Source organism: Prionailurus viverrinus, chromosome B2 (assembly GCF_022837055.1).
Source record: "Prionailurus viverrinus isolate Anna chromosome B2, UM_Priviv_1.0, whole genome shotgun sequence".
In the NCBI taxonomy this organism is placed as follows: Eukaryota; Metazoa; Chordata; class Mammalia; order Carnivora; family Felidae; genus Prionailurus; species Prionailurus viverrinus.
In genome coordinates, this window is record NC_062565.1 from 3,899,822 (window position 1) to 3,927,533 (window position 27,712).

General features: G+C 42.7%; 1 protein-coding gene across 1 annotated transcript in view; it reads left to right on the top strand.

Moving 5' to 3' along the window:
* Positions 1–27,712, top strand: part of SLC17A1 (solute carrier family 17 member 1) — a 212,720-nt gene that overhangs the window by 73,720 nt on the left and 111,288 nt on the right. The window contains exon 12 of the mRNA XM_047858095.1: positions 11,188–11,329. The gene's annotated coding sequence lies outside the window, so the exon portion shown is untranslated. The remainder of the gene's footprint in view (positions 1–11,187; positions 11,330–27,712) is intronic.

Here is a 27,712-nt window from a genome sequence, read left to right on the forward strand (position 1 = left end):
GGTAGCCTGCGCGAGCATTGATGTCTGGGTGAGGCTGCTTGTGGGGCTGTTTTGGAGTTAAAGCCAACAAGAATTGCTGATGAGGTGGGGAGGGGAGGAGAGAATGGGGCCGATCGTTGGAAATTTCTAGATGTGTGGCTTGAACAAATGAGGGAGGGCGTTGTGCTCCGTAGAGATGGGAAAGGGAGCAGCGAGTGGGAAGGAAGCGGGTTTCCAGAAGGAAAATAAGAGTTTCATTTTGGACTGTTGGGTTCGAGATGCCTTTAGACCGAGAAGAGAAGATGGCCTGGCAGGCACTGCGTCTGTGAATCTGTAGCTTGGGCCCGGGGGCCCGGGTAAGATATAAACTTGAAGGTCATCCCTCTTCCCTATTTAATCAGACTAAGTACATTAGGAACAACCCGCAAGGATGCTGAACGCGTCATTCTTCTCTCCGTTGGCCGTTGCCCCGGCCAGCGCTGATTCTGTGTCTCTTCCCTTTGCACGAACCCCTGTCTTCTTCGTGAGCTCCCTGGGGAGTGAGACTCCTCCTTCAGGTCCCCAGCTCAGCTGCTAGAAACTCACATGTTTTTATACCTGGCCTCAGCACTGAACATTTTCTCCGTACACGAAGCAGCTTGGGACTCATATTCACAGCTCCCAAATCAGAGTCCCCTGCCCCCAAATCTTCACCCAATAACTACTTCCCAACGTCATGGATTCCATTTTGTTTTACTTCTCCCCATGCATAAATTCATTGGAGGCGTCTTGTCTGTTTTGATTAATTTGATCTTTTAGCCCTGATAAAATCTTCCTTTTCAGAATTCAGCTTTCGCATTTTTATCTCACCATAGATGTGATCAGTGCTTTATTATTATTATTATTATTATTATTATTATTAATGCATTGCACAAAAATTAGCCCAGTAGATGACTCTTAAGCTGCAGGTATCCAGTCTAGTCCCAGTATTTGGGTAATAGTCACCCTTAAAGCATAGTTTAAAGTTGCTGGTTCACCTCCATGTGCTTCAGATAGTTCAGACTCTCTCTCTCTCTTTCTGCAGCTACTTAATTTTTTTTAATGTTTATTTATTTTTGAAGGAGAGAAAGAGACTGAGCAGGAGAGGGGCAGAGAGAAAGGGAGACACAGAACCCCAAGCAGGCTCCAGGCTCCCAGCTGTCAGCACAGAGCCCGATGCCGGGCTTGAACCCACGAACCGCGAGATCATGACCTGAGCTCGAGTCAGACGCTTAACTGACTGAGCCCCCCAGGCGCCCCTCTTTCTGCAGCTATTGTTTTGGATGATTTTGTTCCCTAAAGCTTTATTCCCTGGGGTTCTGGAGCTCTTGCTTCTACTAGGAAAAGGTGATGTTCTCTGTCACTTTGCAGAATTATCTTAGGAAAGAGGAGTTCTCTTCACTACCCCACAGCCTCTACCCCAAAATAGCAAATGAGAAAAAGACCCACCCCCATCCCCTCAAAAGCAGAATGTTGTGGGGAAAGACTGAAGACTAACCTGAGAGAGTGCAGGGTCCTCATTTCTTTCCAAAAAATGCCTCCAAGTTTTTCAGCATTTTCTCCAGTGCCTTAAATCCCCATGTGGTAAATGATTACCTCAAAACCGTTAGCCTGTAAGCTCCCCGGTGGGAAGATTTTACTGGGTCAGTGGTTTAATCTTTAACTTTAATCGGTAGATTAAGTAGACCAGACTCCTTAAATCGTCCTCATGCTTCGCAGCCAGCAAGGTCCCTTCTGTCTTCCCCAATCTTCCCATCAGAATCTGCGTTCCTTCTCTGTAGGGTCCTGACACCCCAGGCCCCCTGTTTCCAGGGGTGTTCATTCTGTTCTTCAGCAGGATGGGGTGTGTCCCCGTCCCCTTTGAGCCCTGTCTCCACCAGGACCGTTTGTCAGAACGAGGCTTTCGACAGAGCGGACACGTAGTGTCCACCGCGGTTGACTCAAATGCCTTGTGGCTTTATGATCATAGCTGTTGGCACAGAGACCACTGGGCTTTCTGTGAAAATTAACCGCCTGTGATTCCGCTCCCTTTGGTAGCAGAACATCGCAGAAGCTGCGCCCAGACCTGTGTTCTGTTCCCTTGTGTCCAGTTCATTCTCGAGCCCACTCGAGATGAGAAAGCCCTTGGCGAAGCCATCAGTGACTTCCATGCTGGCAGATCCAGTGTCCAGTTCCTAGGTTTTGTCTGATAAGCCCGACAGCTTTCCTCACCTGCTTCTCGCCTGGATTGTTTCACTTGATTGTCACCGGTGAGCCGGACCTGATTTTCCTTGTGCCTCATTGGTTGCTGCTCCTGAATCTTTTTAGCAGGTTCTCATGTTTTCTCTAACCTCCCTTGTTGGTGTGCCCAGGCTGGCGTCCTTGAATTTCTTCTGTGTTCAGGCTCACTCCCGAGATGAGCCCGGTCTCCTTTCTTACATGCCCTTCCTCTGACCTCTTCCCTCAGCTCAGAACTTGACCTCTTCAGCTGCCTTCATCTCTCCTTGAGTGTCCAGGAGGTGCCTCGGTCTTAACATGACCACAAGAATGACTCCGGAACCCTCTCCATCTCCCCCTACCCCGGGGGGGGGGGGCATTACCATTTTCCCACCTAATCTTGCCCCAAACCTCAGAGTCTTTCTTAATTAGTCTGCTCTTCCCCTCGGTAGTGAGCATTCACTCCACCAGCATGTTCCATCGGCTCTACCTTCAGACATTTTCCAAATACCATCACTAGTCGTTTCCTCTGTTTCTCATGCAATCGCCTGTCTTCCGAGTAAGTAGAACAGACTCTTACCTGGCCCACAGCTTCTCCTCTCTTTTAGTGCATCTCCACGCAGCAGGCATAATGTTGAAAATGTAAATATGATAACACTACTTACTGGTTTAAAGTTTTCCAGAGTCTTCTCCGTGAAATTAAGACAAAATGGGCCAAATTCAGTCTCTTGCAGGTGTCACTTATCAGGTCACTTGCTGACCTCCGTTCCATCCACTCTCCCTTTGCCTTCCCCATGGAGCTCTTTCCTGCCTCAGGGCCTTTGCACTTATAGTTCCTCCTTCCAAAATGCCGAAATCCCCAAGTTGATTTCACGTGTTTTATGATGTTATTGAAAACATAAAACACTTGAAAATATTTCTTCTAAGAAACCTCTAATGTGATGTTTGGATAGTAATCCCAAAAGATTATTAAAAGAAAAAAAAAGTTTGAAGAAAACAACTCCAAACACAAATCTAAAGAAGTAGGTTCAAAAACCAGGAATGTATTTCTGTGATATGGGCAGGATGCATGGAAAAGTTGGTTGAGAACTCTGGAAAGTGAATGGTAGCCCGAGGGTTGGAGAAGACTAGATTTGAGCATAGAATTTTACTTAAATTACTTTTACTTCTAATAAATTACAAAAATTACTACTTAGGGGCACCTGGGTGGCTCAGCTGGTTAAGCGTCCACCTCTTGATTTCAGCTCAGGTCATGATCTCACAGGTCCTGAGTTCAAGCCCCATGTCTGGCTCCGCACTGTCAGTATGGGATTCTCTCTCTCTCTCCCTCTCTGCCCCTCCCCCTTCTTTTTCTCAAAATAAATAAATTTTGAAAGAAAGGAAGAAAGAAAGAAAGAAAGAAAGAAAGAGAGAAAGAAAAAGAAAGAAAGAAAGAAAAAAGAAAGAAGGAAAAAGAAAGAGTACTACTTACAAGTAGAGTTTCTAATTTCTGTGCCCTAGCTTTCCTCTCTACTGTTAATGGCTATAAAAACAAAATCCTCCTCTTTGTGCTTTCCTTGGAAATACACATTTCTGGCCATTGATGGATTAAAAAAGCAAGCCTGTGCCTCATCTTTTTTTTTCCCCCTTCTTTTCCTGTCTTGGCTGTAGATGTGAGCTCTGGAGGTGTAGCCCTATGGGAAGACCACAAGCTGGATTAGAATGAGGTATGAAATGACCCCCAAATCTCAGCTGCTTTTTTTTTTTTAATTTTTTTTCAACATTTTTTATTTATTTTTGGGACAGAGAGAGACAGAGCATGAACGGGGGAGGGGCAGAGAGAGAGGGAGACACAGAATCAGAAACAGGCTCCAGGCTCCGAGCCATCAGCCCAGAGCCCGATGCGGGGCTCGAACTCACGGACCGCGAGATCGTGACCTGGCTGAAGTCGGACGCTTAACCGACTGCGCCACCCAGGCGCCCCTCAGCTGCTTTTAACAACAAAGGCTGATGTGATGTTTGCAATTCATGTCCATTGTGTGTTGGCTGTAGCTGTGCATCATGTTACCATAACTCTAGGACCCATCTGATGAATGAGGCGTTGTCTGGAACATGGATGGTCTCATGGCAGAACCAAAAGAGAAATCATGGTGACCGGGGTGCTGGATTAAAAGTTTTGCCTAGATGTCAATTCCACTCAAATTTCTTGGGGAAAAACAAGTCCTATGGCCAAAACCGACAGAACAGAGATAGAGAAGTATAACTCGTCCCAAAGGACGGCCAGGGAAATTTTTCTTTCTTTCTTTCTTTCTTTCTTTCTTTCTTTCTTTCTTTCTTTCTTTCTCTTTCTTTCTTTCTCTTTCTTTCTTTCTTTCTTTCTTTTTTCTTTCTCTTTCTTTCTTTCTTTCTTTCTTTCTTTCTTTCTTTCTTTTTGAGAGAGAGAGATTGAGAGAGAGAGAGAGAGAGAGGGAGAGAATCCCAAGCAGGCTCCACACTGAACATGGGCTCCATATGGGACTCAATCTCAGGACTGCAGGATCATGACCTGAGCTGAATTGAAGAGTCAGACATGCAACCACCTGAGCCACCCAGGCGTCCCTCCAGGGAATGTTTTTGAACACTAATACAGTTTAACACAGTCTAGGCTTCTGTTAAACTGTCTTCCGTTAATGCTCCCTTCTGCACACAAAACATAGCCAGCTTGATAGCCAGCTCTCAAGTCCCAGTGAACCAGAGCACCAGGCCTGACGGTCAGTGTTTTCATGGCATTATCTCATCAGTTGGAACGTGACCTCTCTTGTTCCAGAAACCCATGTATTAACAAGATGTCTTCCCTACACACACCCAGTGTGTAAGGCTAGAACACAGACAAGGCAACGGCTAATAGGGGAACACACAGTAGGTGCTACTGAAATCAGAAATCACACAGGAGACGGACAGGAGTCTCCGAAGGGGGTCCTGCACCCCATAGTGAGTACGGCAGTGCCCTCAGAACTTTCTTCAAGGCTCATGGCTCCACCCTCTGGGGGCATCTTCCCTCTCTGCCATCTGCTTTGGCCACATTTGAAGAGTCCTTGCAAACCAAGCAGATTTCTTGGCCGACCTCTGACAGTACAAAAAGTGGGAGGACCCCAAGTGACCTTTGAACCTTTGATGAGTCACAGCCTCCTGTAGCCTCTTTTATTCAGATTGGTAGCTCTCCGGTATTACACAACTCAGGATGTTCATCACCTTCTTATCTGTTTGCTTACGTGTATCAGTAGCCACACCCACCTCTCCTCTTAAGAGTTCATTCTCAGTCTCTCTCTTTCTCCTCCTTCCCTACCCTTCCTACCTCTGGATTTTGGATACATTGAGCCTATCAGGCTTCAGTAGGAAAGCCATCACTTTAATTTCATTTTCTTGAGCCATTTCGTTAACTAAAGTGTTTCACAGGACATTATCTCAGACCATTGAGAGACGGTTGTAACAGTGAGGTGGTCGCACCTTGATCTGGTATTTGCCCACGACTGAGCCTAAAAAGAGCTTTCTTGTTGAAATCATTTCTCGATTTTCCCTTTAACTGTTGGTGCTGGGAAGAAGTCGCTTCTTTCCACTCAGGAAGCCTAGAATTTTTAGTTTCTCTCAATTTCTTTCATTCCTGTTTGTAAACCAGCCAATTACTTTTGATTCTGTCTCCCCCCCCCCAACTTTTGGTAGTACTTTGTCAAATGTAGTCAGTAGCACATCACATGATGTACATTTGTTTTGCCAAAAACTTCACCAAAACTAGTAAGGTCGATAGGGGAATTAGCTGTAAGTTATCGTAGGGAAAGCATTGTGCAAATTAGGGACACCTGTCCTTTCAAACCGTAATAACAGTCTCTTTTTGTCCCTGTCCCATCCCTGGAGCCAATGGCAAAAATTGTGTCGTCTTGGCTTTGTTTTGCTTTCAGTGTGTGGTAACACCCTCTGCTCTGCGCTAATTTCTGCATTGATCGGGAGTGTGGTTAAGCCGCGGTGGGCCAAGTGAAACCTCCATCTGGGGTGTTTTATTTCCTTTTCACGTTGCACGTGTAGCACGTGTAGACTGCCAGCATCCCCTGGCCCCATTATCTTCATGCCAGGCTGATGGGCAGCCCCCCGTGGGAAATACTGCCAGTCTCATGGCAGAGGAAGGAGAGAGTATGCGGGAAAACTTGACAGCTAGAAATTACATGTTATTTCTGCCTCGACTGCATTGATCAAGGCAAGTCCCGTGAACCGGATGGACAGCGTGTGGCAGAGAGGTACAACCCTTCCTCCAAGAAAGGCAGCAGATATCTGTGCACACATAAGTAGAGCGGAAAAATCGAAAAAGCCCGTTTCCTTCTGGCTTCATGGAACTAGTCTACGAGTTTGGGGCCACCTAGAAGCTGGAAAAAACAAAATTCTATTTGTTTAAGCCGTTCCTTACAGTTCAAGAATTGAGCAGTGTCTAATCTGGTACTAAATTCACCTTTACGGAGTTTTATTTGCCCCCTCTGCCTTTTGCCCACATTTCTGTTTTCTTAATTTGGGTACTTTCTTTTTCATTAAAAAAGCTTTTTAATGTTTATTTCTTTTTGACCACGAGCAGACTTCCTGTTTGCTTCTGCTAAATAGCAAGGCCACTTGTATGTACATTTTATGACCTTGGTCTTCTTGTACTGTGTAAATAGCGTATATGTGAATCGAAAACTAAAGGATGTAGAGCCTGTGGTTATTAATTTTATTGAGAAGTATTTTGGGGTTTTTTGTTTGTTTGTTTTGTTGTGACCATCTAGAATATGGGCCAAGAGAGAAAAGCTTTTTGTCTGAGCAGATGAACAGATTTATTTTTTCGAGTTTGGCCCCCAGAGCAGCTGTGGCCTACTGTGCAGGTCCTGGCTCTGTGTGACAGCAATTAGGAGAAGACACTCTTTAGTGGGACCTGAAGTTTTATGTCGGTAAACAATAATTGAGAGTTACGGGCATACTCAATTGAGCTGATGAATATAATCAGAAAGAAACTACGTTGCAGCCCTCTTATTGCTGGCGTCCTTCCTTTTCCATCTGGCTGCTCACCTGGCCGACCGAGTAATGGTGGGGATTTGGATGGACGGAGGAAAGGAGCTTAGTTTCCAGCGGGACGGGTGTTAGAGCTTGCTTCTATTTCTTCTTTGTAGAATGGCCTGGGAAGTGAACCTACTTGAGTTAATGTTCGGTTCTGAGCAACTTGAGGGAAAGGGCAGGAAGGTAACAACGGCCCGGGGGCACCTCCTCGGGTCCTTCCAGGCAAGGCTTGGAGAGAGAGAGCCTGGAGGTGATGTCAGGAATGTCCTGGGGCTTCTCCACACTTTTTCAGAGGGGCCAGCTGTGCCCTGTGTTTTAGCAAAAATATCCCCTTTGGCCTGCTCCCGGGAAATGGACTTGGCCTTTACTGAATATTAGGCCTTTGTTAGCTGGTACTGAAGTGTCCTCAGATGGCCCTAAAGGGACGTTGTTAGAAGAAAAGCATTTGCTTGCTGGATGTGGGTGCCCACCACAGGCTCCAGGGCCACCTCTGCAGCCCCTCGACACCTGAACTTGGCTCCCTCCAGGGCACAGCCCTCTGCAACTCCCAGCCCACCCTGCTACTAAGGTCTGGGTCTCTGTCCTTGGTGCCTGTTCAGCGGGAGGCGGTGGGGGGCGGGGGGAGCAGCAGCTGCCCCTAACCTCTGCTCTTCCTGTCACTTAGAGTTTTCTTACTTCCGTCCAGCCACCTCCTCCTGTCTGCAGTCCTTTGAGTTCATGATTCTTCCTACTAAGCTTTCCTCACTCAGTTCGCTGTGTGTTTTGTCTCTCCTGATTGATGACTGTTAGAACCATAGACTTGGCTTTGTGCCTATTACTGAATATGGAGCCATTTGGATCATAGTTTGGCCTGACATGCTCATTATTTAATGTTCTCCCAGAGGTGACATCTAACCTTTAATGTAGGAAATACATTGATCAATACTGATCACTTTTGAGCTTGTTCCTTATTAGGTTTGACTATACTCGTATATTTTCTACTTAAATAAAAATGAAACATATTTTTTTGTGTAATTTATCTGTGATTCAACTTTCTCTCCATATTTTCCAGAACTTTTCTGCCTTTTTGAGGAGGGGAAAAAAAATACACCCATAGCTAGTACACACACACACACACACACACACACACACACACACACTCCTGGAAATAGTACGATATTTCATCATCAAACATGATATTGGACTTTAGGTTGAGATATATTTGGCTTATGTTAAGAATACTGTTAGTCTTGTTTTACTAAGCACTGTTTTCTTCAGGTAAAATAAGTAATAAGTAGGTACATATGCCCTTTGAGCAAATTTTGAATTTAACACTGTTTTGGGTCTTGGGATTTTTTTTTTTTAGCACAAATGTTATTTAATATGAAAGCAAAATCTATGTTAAAATGTATGTTTTTTTAAATTTATGTTTTTAAATTTAATAGTAACCAGTTAATAAAGTAACATGAAAAGTGAATGAGAGGGTTGGGAAGGGAATATTTGATCATGGCGCTATTGGACTACAATTTTTGCGGTCTACTCCTATTTGAAATTTCCATGTAAATTATGTACATTATACATATATATCCAGTTTGTTTTCTGGAAAAAGCAGACTAATTACCATCAAGTCAATATTAAAGTGCTTTTTATTGAAAACTACAGCTCCCCTTCCTTGAGCAGTGGGCTTTAGGACATTGGATTGGAAGGCAGTGGAATAAATAATGTATTTGTGTGTGACTTAAGATGTAAAATGACGTGTGAAGAGAGGAAGGCTATTCTGAGGAACTGTAGCACTGGTGTGAAAAAGATGAACACATATTTTCAGAAATAATTTGTTAAAGTAAAACCACCCCCAAATGTATGAATATCTTTCCACCAAATGTTAGTTCTTTTTTGTTTAAGTTTTCATTTAAATTCTAGTTAATGTACCTGGAAGATTGGTTTCGGGTGTCCAATTTAGTGATTCAACACTTACATACATACAACACCCAGTCCCCACAAGTGCTGTCCTTAATCCCCATCACCTGTCTCCCCTGTGCCCCTCCCACCGCCCCTCTGGTGCCCATCAGTTTGTTCTCTGCAGTGTAGTTCTTGGTTCTCCTTTCTCTTTGTGTCCCTATGCTCGTTTGTTTTGTTGCTGAAATTCCACATATGAGTGAGATCATACGGTGTTTATGAGTGAGATCATACAGTATTTGTCTTTCTCTGATTTATTTCTCTCTAGCCCCATCCACATTGTTGCAAATGGCAAGATTTCATTCTTTTTTATGGTTGAGTAGTATTCCATTGTATATATATGCCACATCTTCCTTAAGTTTGTTTATTTTGAGAGAGAGAGAAAGCATGAGTTGGGGAGGGGGGAAAGAGAGGGAGAAAGAGAGCATCCCAAACAGGCTCCCCACTGTCAGTGCAGAACCTGACTCAGGGCTCAAACTCACACACCGTGAGATCATGACCTGAGCCGAAGTCAGGCACTTCATTGATTGAGCCACCCGGGCACCCCTATGTTACATCTTCTTTATCCATTCATCAGTTGATGGACACTTGGACCATTTCCATAATTTGGCTGTTGTAGGTAATGGTGCTGTAAACATCAGGGTACATGTATCCCTTTGAATTAGTATTTTGGATTTTTTGGGTAAATACCTAGTGGTGCCATTGTTGGATCGTAGGGTAGTTCTACTTTTAACTCTTGTACTCTCAGTGGGAATGCAGACTGGTGCAAAAACGGTATGGAGTTTCCTCAAATGTTCGTTCTAAGAGAAGAATTGGGAAGTCTTTGCACCTGCCCATCTTACATATCAGTCCTGCCTCTACTACTCTGCTCCCTAGTCACTCCCCTCTCAAGTGAGATTATGTCAGAGAAACTACTGTCATGTGAGTTTATTTTAAGTAAGGCCAATTTCAATTTTTTTTTTCAATGTTTTTTTTTTTTTTTGGGACAGAGAGAGACAGAGCATGAACGGGGGAGGGGCAGAGAGAGAGGGAGACACAGAATCGGAAACAGGCTCCAGGCTCCGAGCCATCAGCCCAGAGCCCGACGCGGGGCTCGAACTCGCGGACCGCGAGATCGTGACCTGGCTGAAGTCGGACGCTTAACCGACTGCGCCACCCAGGCGCCCCTCAAATTTTTAATAAAATGGATTCTTTTTGAAAGCACAAAAGATGAAATCTCATTAAGGAAAAGTATCAGTTATGTGGCGTATATTATATGAATGTGATTTTACATCCACGTGAGTCGTAGGACCAAGCGTGACCACACTACACAGTACCTCTGATTTCATTACACCTCTTAACCACTTGTGGGGTCTTGCTTTGTCTATGCTTTGGCTTCTCTTCAAGTCACTAATCTTTTATGTTTATTTTCTCGATGAGAAGAAAGTACATTTTACCTACACAAATCTAAGGCCATTTAAATACAAGCTTGTCGATGTGAAAATTGATGACTAATGTATCAAAATTACAAGACAAAGTTGTTACATTCTAATATTTACCCAGAGCAAATCAGTCATATAACTCGTTTGACCGCTGTCTCAAGAGCCACGGGCCAGAACGAAATTCATTTTTATGGAGAAGAATGATGAATAAAACGGGAATAAGGACTAGGTCTAGGTTCTCAATAGTATTGGTGATGAATTGAAAGGCAATCTTTTGGTTTGGTGTTATAAGTCCCCTATTATACATTTCCCCAGGTTAGCATATACTGTTTCTTGGAAGGACACTCCTGACTAGAAGATACTTGGAGAAATTACACGGCTTGGAGGTGAGGGGACATTGCCGTGTCCTTGGGGTCCTCCGCCATCGGGCACTTGAGCTGAAACTCATGCCTGAAAACCTCAGGCTGAAAGTTTATGTGCCTCCTTCCATTGCCGCTAATCCCATCACCATGTAAGCCCAGCTCCTTACATCGTTGAAAGAAATGCCCTAAAATAAGGTCTCCCCGCCCAGCCATGACTAGCTACATCTTTATTTTTCTTTCTCAAGCACTACATTGTTGTCATGGTGGCAGAACACCTGGACTTCGCTCCGTTACCCTAGGATAGCTCCACGGATGCCCTGACCGAAAAGATGACAGTGCTGCCCAAGACCCTGCTGGGTCAGCTGCTCTGCCCGCCCATAGGAGATGGTAAGTGGCTCACCTCCTATGTGCATCCTCTGTAGCCATGGGCATCAGGACTAACTCTTTGGTGATGTTCTCAGTGAACTGCTTGGGGAGGCCCTTGTCCTTCACATCAAAGATTGTTTTTAGAGAACTGTGAATTTATCAATGAAAATGGTGATAAATGAAAATACCTCCTTTTATGGGCAGTCTCTTGCTGGGAGTCAGTCAGCTGCTATGTTCTGACGCTTTGTGACTGAAACAGGCATCATTGTCTATTACGACCTGATTGCCAAAGGAGTGCCACCATCTTGGAAGCTGGCCACCATACCAGGTAAGCAATGAAGTCATGGGAAAGGACGATACTGTCTTAGAGTTGACCATGGTTAAATGCTGTGCCTGGTGGTTTTGTCTAATAGTCCACAACAAGACGTATGGTGGTGACAAGGACTGTCTCTTGCAGGCTTTTGACACTAATGACGATAAAACTATCAGTTCACTATTGAACATATGATGCTGGGCTGTTTTTGTTGTTGTTACTGTTCACTCAACAATTTTTGGAATGTATCCCATTGTCCTCAGTTTACTAAGGATTTTTAACTTTACAGTACCTACAGCAAGCATCTTCAAATGTGTTTTTAGTAACCATTGTTACGAATATGGTACTGTAGCAGGGTTGACTGACTAATTTGGCGAATCACCTTTATGGACGTACCAGTATGGAATCATCCTTGTGTTCTGGGAAGGAACCCTAGGAGGCAGTCCTATGATACGCCGCTTAAAGATCATCAGAAACCAAAGTGTTTTCAAAAAAACTAAGTTTCCAAAATAAGGGCTGTGATTAATTATGTCTTCCTTGTTGATAGTGGCTCTGAATCACACAGTTCCTTGGTAAGACACGATGCATCTTTTTGCTGAATTTATTATTTACAATTTGGGACACACAAGCTGTGGCAAACCATTACAAGTGATGTCATAAACATCTGAGTTCTCCAAGTTGATTATGATTAATTCCACTTATTATTAGGGTTGCAAAATAAGCTTGTGAGCCCTCACCTCTGTCTTAAAGTCAAACACGCGATTTTTATTTCCAGGCAAGTCTTTTAGCACTTCCGAAGCCATCTTGTGCAATGCACTATTTCTAGAAAGCCTCTGAGGACTAGTTAACTGGAAGGAATGTGGGAGAAAGTTTTTCAAGTAACTGAAGATCTCTAAGGAGAAAAACTAATAAATGCCCCCTTGGGGCCCATGCGTTTTGGTCTTTAAGAGGTTTCAGCTGCACGATCAGAGTATTGTGAGCACCAAGTCAGTCCTCTCTGAAAAGAGGCCATATCATCTGTTTTGGCTACTTAGATGATTGATACTCCATCAGTCTGAGATACAAGGACCTGGAGCCTGGGAGAAAGCCTTCAACTTAGGGAAGTCTATAATGGGAATAATGAGTAGGTTTTGTTTCCTGTTTTCTCTAGTACAGGGAAAAGAAGTTCTTCCCATAATCCCTCTTCCCCTCAGGAAACATGTTAGGATTTGAAGACAAAGAACAAGTGAGTGTTAAAAGGTTTTTTTTTTTTTTTGCTTCTCCCTGTCCTCTGTGCATGTATACTCAGGGGCCTCTCTCAGATGTATGGTTTTGTCAACATGAAAAGTAAAAACAGCCAGTAATTTTACCAGAAAAATGGGTTTATTTGGGAATAGCAGAGGATTTGCAGTTTGGGACACACAAGCTGTGGCAAACCACAGGCAAGTCCAGAGATCAAAGGAGAGGAGTATTACTGTGTAGAGAAAAGGAGGAAGTCGGGAGGGGCTGCTTTAAAGGAAAGCCCAGTGGAGGAAAGTGAGGGTTCAGGGTGGTGACAGTTTCTCATTGGCTGAGTTGTGGCATTTTCTTATTGGCTGAGCTTGTTGCTGGGCAAGAAGAAAGTTTGCCTTCCTCCCACTGGAATAGTAAAGTAGGTTTCTTCCGCTCCTTTCTGGTCTTGACTCCATTTTTAAATGAGGTTTCCTTTACTCAGTTTCCTAGTTTAGAGACAGAGATGTGCTGGTAAATGTTTAATGACTGACTCTGAGAGAAAAATAAGCACACATATATGTACGTACGTATATATGTACAAATGGTGTATAAAACATGATACTGCTTGAAGGTTGATGTAAAAATTTCTGTTAAATATTTCTTTATAGAGTTGTAGAAATAAATTTTAAGTTAAAATGCTTCTTGGAAATTCAGGTTAGACCTAAAACTTCAAATGAATTGCTATTTCTTGCAAAATAGCAATTTTTATAATTTTTATAAAATTATAGCCATTGTTATAATTTTATTGCCAACAGCAGTGTCACAAAATCAAACTGCAAATAACTGCTTAACTGCTTGGTTGCCATCCATTTCCATGACAAGAAGTCACACACACCACTGACCAATGAGTTTAGAGCTGGCATAAATGTTGGTTATTTTCTTTTATTTCTTTTTTTAAAATTTCACCGAATCAGACAAATGGGTGTCGGAATATTGCTCAGATGGCAATGACGTGAGCGACTACCTTGCGCAATCAGATACTGGAAGAATATTTGTTAACTACTTTGGGTTATTTACCCGTGTCTATGGATACATGGCTGATGCAGTGGCTACAGACATATCCCACTTTTACATTTAATCCACATTTTCTACACGATGTTCTAGATGATCAACAAAACCTTAAATTTGAAGAGTCAACAAAACAATAAGTAAAGTCCTGATTTACAGCAGCCGTTGATTTCCATGGTGTAAAAATCCCACCAGGCCGATTTCTAGCTACCGGCCCATCTCTGAAATCAGAGTTGGGAAGTTGTGCGCAGCATCCTGCCGTTAAATGGCCCTCTGTCATTCACATGCGGTTGGTGAAAATAGCCTCAGGAGCACAGACGATAGTCAATGTTGGCAAATAATCGGGAAGTGGTGAGGATCTCCATCTGTTATAAATTTAATTTACTTAATTGCAACTTTATGTAATTTAATCTTTCAATAATGGTGCTGCTGGACAACAAGCTTGGAGAATCTCCAAAAATGTAACCATTGGGCCTCACGGGTAGCACAACACTGGCTCTGCGGCGACAAGTTGTAGGGATTAGGCCGCAAAGGTGACTCCTCCGTGCCTTGGGTGGGGCTCCCCTGTCTCCCTCACTGGACCTTGGCCTTTTCTCTGCATGGCATTTAGTGACTCCCTCATCCAGGCTCGGCTCTCATAGTCTTCTCCTTGGAGAAGTCAACCCAGTAGCTCTCATAGACTTCTGTACATATGTCTGCTGCAGCAAAAGCTTTTTTAAGACCTAACGATTACATGAAATTATCTGCTTCGTTTATCTGTTCACTCCCCTATCCATAAGCTCCTTAAAAGGTGGTCTGGTTTGCCACTGATTTCCCAGGGCCAGGCGCACTGTCTGTCACATGGGCATGCTCAGTAACTCTTGTTTGATGAGTGGGTGGATGACATTTTAAGTCCTTAACTATACCGATGTTCCGAGGCTACACCGTGTACTTCCTGGTGTATGTTTCCTTAATAATGCACTTGGTTCATTTTTATATGATTCTGTTTTGGGACTTCTGCATGTACTCTAGTATTTGAGCGTGCTTTCGAGTTTTCCTGTGCTACGTTTGTCTCGTTTTGATCAGAGTAATGTTAGCTCATAGCATGCCATAGAAGTTACTGTATTTTTTTATGGTTTATAAAATCTGGGTTTGTTCGTTGGTTTAAGTTTCTGGTGGAAATAGAAGGCATCTGACTAAGAATGTATCATCAAAGAATTATATTCAGAAGTCATTAGAAATAATGTATTCTTGGGGCACCTGGGGGGCTCAGTCGGTTGAGCCTCGGAGTCTTGATCATAGCTCAGGTCTTGATCCCAGGGTCGTGAGTTCAGGCCTCACGTTGGACTCTGCGCTGGACACGGAGCCTACTGTATTTATTTACTTTCTAAGTTTATTTACTTATTTTCAGAGAGAGAGCAAGTCGGGGAGGGGCAGAGAGAGGGAGAGACAGAATCCCAAGCAGGCTCTGCGCTGTCCGCACGGAACCCGACGTGGGGCTCGATCTCACGAACCTTGAGATCATGACCTGAGCCGAAATCAAGAGTCGGCCACTTAACTGAGCCACCCAGGCACCCGAATGCAGCCAACTATTCTCTGTGTGACCATATTACTAATATGATACACAATTAGCTTTATTCATTTCAGTTTAATTTCAGAATTTGCTTATTTGCCCTCAGATTTCTTGAACCATTAACATGGCTCACATTTCCCCCCTTTTTACACACGGGCAGCACTCAGTACCCAGTTTCTCTTCCTTCCTTTCTTCCTTCCTTCCTTTCTTTCTTTCTTTCTTTCTTTCTTTTCTTTCTTTTTCTTCCTTCCTTCCTTTCTAACTTCTTTCTTTCTTCTTCACCTCACCATGTATCAAGGAGTTTTTCCTCTATCATTACGAGAAGGCTGGATCCAAACCAGATGCGAGTTCATCCATCTGGAGCACAGCAAGCCAATAAATGCAGACACTGAGCTTTGGCAGTGAAGAAAGATGGGCTATTTGTTGACAGGGTGCCATCCAGGAGAACTGGAGCTAATGCTCAAAAGTCCTGAACTGCCCAATGGCTTATACAAGCAGCTGGGCTTAAAGGGTGAAAAATCAGGGTAAGGGGTAAGAGGGTCAGGGGTTTGGATCATGCTGATTGATTAGGGATTAGGGTCAGCTGAGATATTTCCTTTCTCCATCGTCTTATCCATTCTGGTGTCTCCCTTTCTGGTGTTGGTGTGACTGCAGTGAGATAGTCGTTCTGCTTCGGGGGTCCTTGCAATCTAGGGGCCTGGAGAGAAACATTGCCAGCAGATTGCAGTAGTGACGTCATACCTAGAGTCCAAGAGCAGACGTTCTACATCCTGTGACTGTTACCAGGCTGCAAACTATTATTGTTTTTTCTTACAAACGTGGCACGTTAGATTTGTTATCTCAGGCAGAACAGCATCCCCCCAGACTTTTTGGGGAGGCAGCTTTTATGTTTTCCCTGAGGCACTTTTACAGGGTTTTTTAACAGTTACTAAGGGTTACGAGACTCTGGTCAGAGGCAGCTAAGAGCCATATGTGTATACATTGTGGAGTCGGTGGGGGCTTGTATCCCAGTTTCAAGAATGATTCTCATTCATTTTTGTGGCTTTCCAGGTGCTCTAGTATGAGTCTGTCCTGGAGATTATTCACCGTTTCCCCTATGATGGACATTCACATTATTTCCAATATTTGATATCATATAATTATAATAATATAAAATCCTAATAATTATAATTTCCAATGTTTTATGTGATAATATTTCACATTATAGCATATATAATTATAATAACTATGTGAACAACTTTGTACATTTTTGCTATCTCATATACGTGGAATTGTATTTTCAGGGTACATTCTTAGAAGTGAGAATTCCTGGGCCCAAGGTTAAGGCAGATGTGACTTTGTGAGATTTTTCTCAGTGTCCCCACCATAGGTCTTCTACTGCTTTACCCTGCCACCAGCAAGGCGTACATGTGCCCGTGTGCCTGTGTCTCCCCAACATCGTCACCTACGTGTGTTGTACGATTTTTGACCACGTGAGAGGCAAGGAATGGCTTTTCCTGTATAATTTTTTTTTACCTCTATAGTTTTAATTTGCCCTCTGTTTTGATTGTAAATGAAATTATGTTCCTATTTAAGGGCCATTTGCCCTGTTTTCCCCCGGTGAACTTTCATCTAGTTAAACAGGAAAAGCTGAATTTGTCAGGATGTTAACGTCACTCCGTCCACAAGTCTGGGATGCCGTCTTATTTATTCGGAGCTACTTTTGAGTCTTTTAGGAGTGTTTCAGTTTTTTCCCGTGTGGGTTTTGCATGCAGACAGGTCATTTTATTGTGTTTTGCTTTACTGCACTTCGCAGGCACACATCTTTACAAACTGAAGGTTTGTGGCCACCCTGCGTGGAGCGAATCTGTCAGCGCCATTTTCCTATAGCAGCATTTGCTCACTTTGTGCCTCTGTGTCACGTTTCGGTAATTTTGCGATATTTCAAACATTTTCTTTGTTATTATATTTATTATGGTGATTGCGATCATTGATTATAATTCCCTGGAAGCTCAGATGATGGTTAGCCTTTTTTAAAAGAAATAAGCTTTTGGGGCGCCTGGGTGGCGTAGTCGGTTAAGCGTCTGACTTCAGCCAGGTCACGAACTCGCGGTCCGTGAGTTCGAGCCCCGCGTCGGGCTCTGGGCTGATGGCTCGGAGCCTGGAGCCTGTTTCCGATTCTGTGTCTCCCTCTCTCTCTGACCCTCCCCCGTTCATGCTCTGTCTCTCTCTGTCCCCAAAATAAATAAAAACGTGGAAAAAAATTTTTTTTTTTTAAAAAATAAATAAAAGAAATAAGCTTTTAAATTAAGGTACCTCCATTGTTTTTTAGACATAATGCCATTGCATGCTTAATAGACTACAGTATGGTGTGAGCATAGCGTTTATATGCACTGGGGAACCAAAACATTCATTTGACTCGCTTTATTGTGATACTGGCTTTATCCCACTGGTGTGGAACCAGACACACAAAACGTCTCTGAGGTATGCCTATATATTTCTTATGAAATTTGCTCCTAAGTATTTTATATGCACTATTTTGTGTCTTTTAAAAATTTGGTCTTGGGGTGCCTGGGTGGCTCAGCCGCTTGGGCGTCCAACTTCGGCTCAGATCATGATCTCACAGTTCATGGCTTTCTGCTGTCAGCACAGAGCCTGCTTTGGATCCTCTGTCCCCCTCTCTCTCTGCCCCTGCCCTGCTCTCTCTCTCTCAAAAGTAAATAAACATTTTTTAAAAATTTGGTCTTTTTCTTTTTTGTTTATAAATATTGCTATTGATTTTTGTGTTCATTTCGTATCCTGCCACTGCACTAAATTATCTTGCTTTTCACTGGCTCTCTTGAGTTTTCTGCAAGAAAGTTCTGTTACTCTGTTGTCTACAGAAAGTAAAACTGTGCCCTTATTCTTTCTGATTCCTGGACTTCTGTTTTACCCGTTTCTGGTGCTCTTCTGGAGAGCGTTTATATAGCACTTCCGTATGTTAGTCAGTGTTCCAAGTACTTTACGTACACTTATGCTGTTAATTCTTGCAATAGACCTGCCATTATCCTCGCTTCACAGAGAGATTAAGCAACCTACTTGTAAGGAGTGGTGTCAGGATTCCAGCCTTGAGCCCAGCTGTTGGGTTCTCCTCATACCCTCCATCTTTTAGAAAATAAGTTTCCTTAAATTTTCTGTATTTTCCTTCCTCTTGGTTCAACCACCTCAGCATTCTAATCTTAGCTTGGGGTCGAAGCAAAAGCAGAGTTTCTTTTATTTTTTTCTTAATACCAGCGCTCTCTTAAGGAAGGTCACACACGGCTTCAGACTCTGCGTGAACACTTTCTGCTTCAACTGTCTTTACCTTAAAGCTTTTGAATGCGGGGGTAAGTCTGGGGCGAGTACGAGAATCGCACTGCTCTTTTGCTACCGATTGTCCCAGCATTTTTCTTTTATCTTTTTTTTTTTTATTTATTTATTTTGAAAGAGAGAGAGTGTATGAACACGAGCAGGGGAGGGGCAGGGAGGGAGAGAGAGAGAGAGAGAGAGAGAGAGAGAGAGAATCCCGAGTCAGCACAGAACCAGACGCAGGGTTCTAACTCCCAAACCATGAGATCGTGACCTGAGTGGAAATCCAGAATCGGAAGCTTAACCAACTGAGCCACCCAGGTGCCCCTGTCTCAGCATTTTTCAAATTGCAGTGTTCTGCTGTGCCTTGAAATCAATTTAGTGGGTACCTAGAGCATATTTGTAATGAGAAGGGTTAGAACAGGATTAAAATCTATTCAGACAGTCTTAAGTTTCGAGTAAAACCCATTCTCCTAGATTAATTTACAGGAAATATTTATTATTAATAATTATTTATATATAATTATATAAGAATTAATTTATAAGCGAACATATTAAGTGGACTGATTTATTGAAATATGTATTGTTCTTGGGAATCAAGCTCTTTCTCTGAAATTGGGTGCACGGCTCTGAGAAAGAGCCTCTGGTGTTTGGTTTGCTGTGGTCTCCTTTTCCCAGAAATGCATATTCCTCGCTGGGCTTTACTGGCTGGAGACTCAGCTACACCTGCCTCTGCAGTGGTGGTCCTTGGTGTTCTTGGACGGTGGACAGGGCTGCACGGTGGCTGCCAGGTCAGGCAGGACGGTGTTGGCCTCGCAGCTGTCACGCCGTGGGCCAGCTCCATTCTCCTTCTGGTCATCCTCGCCTACCTGCTTCCCACCTTCAAAAACAGAGAAAACAGAAAAATAAGGGCACTTAAGGCTCAACGGAGGGAAGGATCCTCAGGCAACTTTGGGTGCGGAAATGGAGCGCGCTTGGTGCTCTGATTGGCTGAGGTCGGGTAGGCGTCTATCCAACCAGAGAGTCGAACGAGCAGCCCTGCGTTTACGTGTGTAGTCTGTTATTATCGTTTGTCCAATCAGACCTGGTTGTTTCAATCCTCATTTGAATACGCAGACTGTAAATACCCGCCTTCCACTGAGTCCCCAAAAGTGATGGGGCTCTCTTAGCAACTTGCGTTCCTGTGGTCGATTCTCTCTCTGCGAGGTTTTTGTGAGTTTCTAGGGAAGGCGATGAGGAATGCGAGGGCCGCCACCGTCGACGTCACAACAGGAGTTTTGTTTGTTGGGCCCGACCCCAAAGCAACTTTGCCCTAAAGGTCAGCGAGGGTAGTGGGTGCCGAGTCTCCTGGGGAATGGGGCAGTGGCAGGAGGCGGGAGCCTCTCTGCTCCCCGAGGGTCGTGCTAGACAGTTTCACTAGAAGCGAAGGCTTTCTGCAGACCTGGAAGTTCTTTCATCAGATGGATGTTTCCTGTGTGATGACCACCGAAGACACCAGCTGGAAATAAGCACTGATTTATACGCTATAATTTTATTTTGAGATATATACATGAAATCATATCATCTGTAATCTTTTAGGATTGGCTTTATTTTGACTGTGCATAATTCCACAGCGGTGTACCCAGATTTTTGCCTGTATAGGTCGCTTTTTCCTTTTTGTTGCTCAGTAGCGTTCCGTGGTAGGGATAAACAACAGCCCGTTTTTTTTTTTGTTTGTTTTGTTTATCTTTTTTTTTTGTATTTTTTTTTTAATTTTTTTTTCAACGTTTTTTATTTATTTTTGGGACAGAGAGAGACAGAGCATGAACGGGGGAGGGGCAGAGAGAGAGGGAGACACAGAATCGGAAACAGGCTCCAGGCTCCGAGCCGTCAGCCCAGAGCCTGACGCGGGGCTCGAACTCACGGACCGCGAGATCGTGACCTGGCTGAAGGCTGACGCTTAACCGATTGCGCCACCCAGGCGCCCCAACAACAGCCCGTTTAATATTCACCTGTTAAAGGACCTTTTAGGTCTTTGTTTTCATTTCTCTGGGGTGAATGCTTGGTAGTGTCGTGTGGGATCATATGGTAAACATACATTTCGCTTTTTAAGAAACTGCCAAGATATTTTCCAGTGACTATACCATTTTATTTTCTCACTGGCAGCGTGTGAGACATGGAATTTCTCCACATTTATGCCAGCATTCAGTGTTGTCACTATTTTTTATTTTAGTTGCCTAATAGGTATATATTGGTATCTTATCATAATCTGAATTTGCAGTTTCCTAATGGTCATTAATGCTAAAGGTTATTAATTTCCATGACTTTTGCCCATTTTTTAACGGGATAATTTGGATTTTTTACTATTGAGCTTGGAAAAGTTCATATCCTCTAATTTTTTTTCTTTTTTAAATAGACTCCACACATAACGAGGAGCTTGAATTCACTACCCTGAGATCAAGAGTCACATGCTCTATGGACTGAGCCAGCTAGAGCTCCAGAAAGTCTTAATATATTCTAAATACAAACTTTTTGTCATGTATATAGTTTGCAGATATTTTCTTTATGTGCATAGCTTCTCTTTTTAAACTTCTTTGCAGGACTTTCCACAAAACAAATGTCGTTACTTTTGATGAGATCTACCAATTTTTTTCTCTTCTGGATGATTTTGGTTTCATGTGTAAGAACTTTTTGCGTAGTTCCAGATCCCGAAGATTTTCCTCTTTTTTCTAAAAGGTTTACAGTTTTACATTTTACCTTTAAATCTACCATCATCAGTTTCAAGTGAATTTTTGCAGAAGGTGTGAGGCTTAGGCTGAGTTTCATATGTTTGCCTGTTGGTCTTTGTTGAAAAGAGTATACTTCCTCCCTTAAATTTCTTTTTCATCATTGTCAGAAACTACCCATGTTAGGGTAGTTGGCCCTACCCGTGTAGGACTATTTGTGGGTTCTGTTTTATCTATCCCTTCCTATTACTATACAGTCTTGATCACTGTATTATATAATAAGTCTTGAAATTGGGGAGAGCGATTCCTCCCACTGTATTCTTTCTTTTCAAAATCGTTTGATATTCTGGTTCAGTTATTGGTTTTAGGAATTTTGTTTTCTTTTTTTTTTTTTTTGTAAATTCTTTGTGATTTTCCACATAGACAATCACACCGTCTTTAAATAGAGGGAGTTTTATTTCTTCCTTTCAAATCCATAAGCCTTTAATCTCTTTTTCTTGCTTCATTGTACTATGAAGGACTTCAGGGGTTGAATTTATAATTTTTTTTAGTGTTTATTTATTTTTGAGAGAGAGAGAGACCATGAGCAGGGGAGGGGCAGAGAAAGAGGGAGACACAGAATCCGAAGCAGGCTCCAGGCTCCGAGCTGTCAGCACAGGGCCCGACGCGGGGCTCGAACCCATGAACTGTGAGATCATAACTGAGTAGAAGTCACATGCTTAACCAACTGAGCCACCCAGGTGCCCCAGGGGTTGAATGTAATGGTGATAATGAACATCTTTGCCTTGTTCCTGATCTTACTGGGAAGCACTGAGTCTCTCTTCATTAGGATGACATTACCTGTAGAATATTTGTAGACGTCCTTTTTCAGACTCAGGAAGTTCTCTGCTATTCCTAGTCTGTTGAGAGTTTTTAATCAGGGAAGGATAGTGACTTGTCAGATGTTTTCTCTGCATTCATTACTATGATCATAGTTTTCTTCTTTATACTCTTAATATGGTAGATGACCTGAATTTTGAATATTGAACCTGTCTTGCATTCCTGATCTATATACATTGTTGGACTTGATTTGCTATTATTGTTTCTGTGTTCATAAAGGATATTGGTCTGTAGTTTTATTTTGTACTGTTTTTGTATTGTTTTAGTATTGGGCTAATTTTGGAATCATAAATGGAGTTGAAAAGTATTTTTTCTTTTCATTTTCTGGAAGAAATTGTGTAAAATCAGTGCTATTTCTTCTTTAAACATTTGGTAGAATTCTTTAGTGAAACCATCTGGGTCTACAGATTTTATTTGGTGAAGGTTTTTTGTTACTATTTCAGTTTCTTTAAAAGATATAAAAATATTCAATTTTTCTAATTTATCTTGGATGAATTCTGGTTTTGTGATTGCTTGTAATATTACCTTATCATTTTAATGGTCTGTTACATCCCCTGTTTTCATTCTGAGAATCACTAATTTGTGTTTGCAAATTGTGCCTTCTCTGTTTTATCATCAATCTTCATAGAGCTTCTCAACAGTATTGATTTTTTTAAAAAATATTTTTTTAACGTTTATTTTTTTTTGAGAAACAGACCGAGCATGAGTGGGGAGGAGCAGAGAGAGAGAGGGAGACAAAGAATCTGAAGCAGGCTCCAGGCTCTGAGCTGTCAACACGGAGCCCAACTCGGGGCTCAAACTCACAAACCACGAGGTCGGAGCCACCCAGGTGTCCCTCTGTTGTCCCTTTTTAAAGACATTTTGTTTCAGTAGTTTTGCTGTTGTTTTTCTGTTTTTAATCTCATCGAGTTATCTTCTTATCTTTCTTTTTGCACTGAACTTATTTTGCTTTTTCCGTATCTTAATGTAGAAGTTTGTAGTAATGGTTTGAGAACTTTCTCCTTTTCTTTTTTTAAAAATTAAAAAAAAAAATTTTAGAGAGCATGCACACACATGCGTGAGCAAATGGGGGAGGGGCAGAGGGAGAGAAAGAATCTCGAGCAGGCTCCACACTCACCTCAGAGCCAACACGGGACTCCATCTGACGACCCTGGGATCACGACCTGAGCCGAAGTCGAGAGTCTGGCCCAGGCACCCTGAACTTTCTCCTTTTCTGATATAAACATTTCGTGCTGGATTTCCCTTTCTTTTGACGGCATCCTACAAATTTTTTAAATTAAACTTTGAGATAACTGTAGGTTCACATGCCGTTGTAAAAAATATTACAGATACCACGCACAGTTTACTCAGTTTTCCCAAAAGGTACGTCTTGCAAAACAGTACAATGTCACAACCACGATGTTGACATTGATATAGTCAAATATAAAATACTTCCATCACAGCAAGGATCTCTCATGTTTTCTTTTTTAGCACAGACACTTCTCTGCCACCCACACTCCCTCTCAACTCTTGGGCCACGGATATAGTCTCAGTTTCTTTAACTATGTCATTGCAAGAACGTTTCTATAAATTGAATTATACAGGAGGGTAATCTTTTGCAATTGATCTTTTAAAAACAGACTTTATTTTTAAACGCAGTTTCGGGTTGACAGAAAGATTGGGCAGAAAGTGCATATATCTCGTATACCCCCTCCGCCTCTACATGAGTGTGGTGCATTTGTTACAATTAATGAACCGCTATTGATATATTATTATTAACTAACGTCCATAATTCACATTGGGGTTCACTCTCTGTCGTGCAGGTTTGTGTGTCTATGGGTTTTGACAAACGCGTGAGGTCACATGTCCGCTGTAGAGTATTACGCAGAATGGTTTCCTTGTCCTAAAACTTGCCCGTGTTCGGTCTGTTCGTCCCTGCCCCCTCCCACCGCCAAAGCCTGACAACCACGGCTCTTTTTACTGTTTTTATGGTTTTGCCTTTTCCAGGATGTTCTTAGACTCCTGCAGTCTGTTGCCTGTTCAGACTGGCTCCTTTCACTCAGCAATATGCTTTTAGGATTCCTACTGCCTTTTCATGGCTTGATAGCTCATTTCTTGTTTTATCACTGAATCATACTTCCTTATATGGATGTACCATAGTTTATTGCTCCAGCCACCTGTTGAATTGAATTGTGACTAAAACTGCTATAAACGTTTGGGAGATAGATGTATATCTTGCTGGATCCAACAGAAAGCTAACATTTCCTTTTGTAAGCAACGGTGTCTTTCAAAGTGGCTGTGCAGATTTTCACTACAGCCGGCGATTAATGGTCATTTCTGTCATTCCAACCCCTGGCCACAATTGATGGCGTCGGTGTTTTGGATTTTGGTCATTCCAGTAGGTATATAGTGGTATCTCATTATGGTTTTAATTTGAAATTCCCTAATGACATAGGATACTGACAAGTGATAGTTCATGTGTTTATTTGCCATCTGTGTATCCTTTTTGGTGAAAAGTCCCGTCATGTTTTTCATCCATGTTCTATTTGGATTGTTCGGTAATTTTTAGGGTAGAGTTTCAGAAGTTCTTTATATATCCTAGATGCTAGTGCCTTGCCACGTGTGTGTTTTACAGCTATTTTCTTTGCGTCGATAGCTTGTCTTTTCATCCCCTTAAGAGAGGGTATTAGTTTCTTGTGGCTGTCACAGCAAATGATCACTTCTTTAGTTCTAAATTATTCTTCTTTAGTTCTGGCAGGAAGAAGTCAAAATCAAGTGTTGGCAGAATTGGTTCCTTTATGCTCAGAGAAAGAATCTGTCCCGTGCTTCCCTCCTGGTTTCTGGTGGCTTCCAGGAATCTTTGGCATTTCTTGGTTTGAAACCATATTGTTTTCATCTCTGCCTTCATCTTGCACATAATCTTCTCTTCTCTGTGTCTTCTCTTTGGTCTCTTATAAGGACACTTGTTATTGAACTTAGAGACCCTTCTGGGGCCCTTAAGATGATAGGAGATCCTAGGTTGCCCAGAAAGAACACACGTACCAACCTAGAATCCAAGCAGAACGTGAATGGCTGGGATTCAGGAGAATCAGAAGAAAGATGTTAGGAATGAAATGACTTGACTCTTATTTAATTTATATATATGTTCACATGTATATATAAATATATATGCATATATATATTTAATTTATATATTTAATTTCTCTGTGATAAAGGGAGAGGAGATTCATTTGGGGATTCCCAAATTTTGCTGCCACATTTTAAAGGGAAACTGTCAGTGATCCAACAATATTGTTATTTTCCAGGGAATGCAACAAGTTTGTTCTTATTTTCAGCATCGTGTTATTTGGGTGTCATTGTTACATGATTGCTTGATTAACACACTGTGTAAGAACATCCAGTAGTTTAAGATGGGAAGAAAATTATATGCCACTTTTATTTCTACTAAGTAGAAAGTTAAATGTGGTCCAGTTCTGGTAAATATCAGGATTTCAGAGGACTCGTGGGGCAAGGGAAGAAACTATAAGTGACAGACCGGCTTATGTCACTGCCCTCATCTGGATTCTAGCAGCACAGGATAGGATTGGGTTGATGACCCCATAGAACAGAGTCACAACGTTCTGTCGATCCAAAAATAGACTCAGACGGCCAGCCATGCCCCATGTTGGCGTTAAGTTTTCTTAATTGCCTTATACTATTGGAAGAAAGAGGAAAATTCCATCCCTTAGCTAACATTCATGTTGCTTCTCTGCCTCTTCTCCCTTATTCGCCAGTTATCTCTCAGTGATACCCTTGATTAAAAACAAGGCCATTTCAGGGGCTCTTGGGTGGCTCAGTTGGTTAAGTGTCTCTGACTTTTGATTTTGGCTTAGGTCATGATCTCGAGGTTTGTGCTCATAGCACAGAGCCTGCGTGGGATTCACTCTCCCTCTCTCTCTGCCCCCACCCGCTTCAAAATAAATATGCTCCTGGGTGGCTCAGTCGGTTAAGTGTCCGACTTCAGGTCAGGTCACGATGTCGCAGTCCGTGAGTTCGAGCCCCACGTCGGGCTCTGTGCTGACAGCTCAGAGCCTGGAGCCTGCTTCGGATTCTGTGTCTCCCTCTCTCTCTGCCCCTCTCCTGCTCTCTCTCTCTCTTTCTCTCAAAAATGAACAAACGTTAAAAAAATTAAAATAAATACATAAATAAATGCACATTAAAGTAAAAAAGGCCATTTCATTTCACCCAAAAGAGTACTGTGATGAGGGGCCAGGATTAAAGACCAAACGCATTTAATTGACCACGGTGCTGGAGATAGGATTTGTGCTGTACCACATGAATTTGCCAGACAAAAATGTGCTTGCAAGTGAAAGAAACCCATCACTGAAACAGATTAAGTACAGAGAGGGAGGCGTTAAGGGTCTTCTGCTGTGGTTACCCTTAGAACGGAAATCAAGGCTGCTGGGACTGACACAGAAACATAGACATCCTCTATTCTCTTTCAGCAGCCACACATTTTTTTTTTCTGGTGTCACCTTCATTTTGTTAAATTTCTCTAAGAGCAAGAGAGACTCAGCCGCTGGCATCTCTGGATCAAGTTTCTAAAGTCTTCAGACTGCCCTGCAGCCCTCCGGATGCGTCCCTTCACACTCCAGGCTGGAAGTCTCAGGGAACATTCTTAGTGGCTCAGCTCAGGCAGCATTGCCACTCATTGGGGCTCAGAGAGTGCGCTTCCTTTACTGGCGAAATCTGCAGGCCGTGGCCGCTTTGGCCGTTCTTAATCATCCCAGCGTTCTGCACAGCAGGTTGTGAACCCTTCATGAAGTAGGAGATGCCAGGAAACAGTAGAACAAAACAGAATGATGGAGAAGAGCAATCTCAGAATCCTTCCACAATGGCGTGCTGTTTCTGAAATCTTTCCTTGTAGTTACTGGTATGCATGTGTATTTCCCAGTGTGACCTCGGTCATAATATAAAATGTATTTCTTTTTTTCATTAAAACAATATTTTTAATGTTTATTTTTGAAAGAGAGAAAGACACACAGAGTATGAGCCAGGGAGGGGCAGAGAGAGAGGGAGACACAGAATCCGAAGCAGGCTCCAGGCTCCAAGCTGTCAGCACGGAGCCCGATGTGGGGCTCGAACCCACGAACTGTGAGATCGTGACCTGAGCTGAAGTCAGACACTTAAACGACTGAGCCACCCAGGCGACCCTGAAATGTATTTCTTAATGTGTGTTGTAGTAAAAAGAATTGAATATAAATGTGCATATTTGAATTTTACCAACGCTGTCATTCCCGGATTACATGCTTGTGTAACCCGTTAACTCGTAGCGGTGAGGCGCTTCCCCTTGTTTGGACTGTCTCCTAACCTTCGAGCACGACTGCTCATTTAACCCCTGTGCTCTTCGTTCGCCCCCTTCGATGCTGATC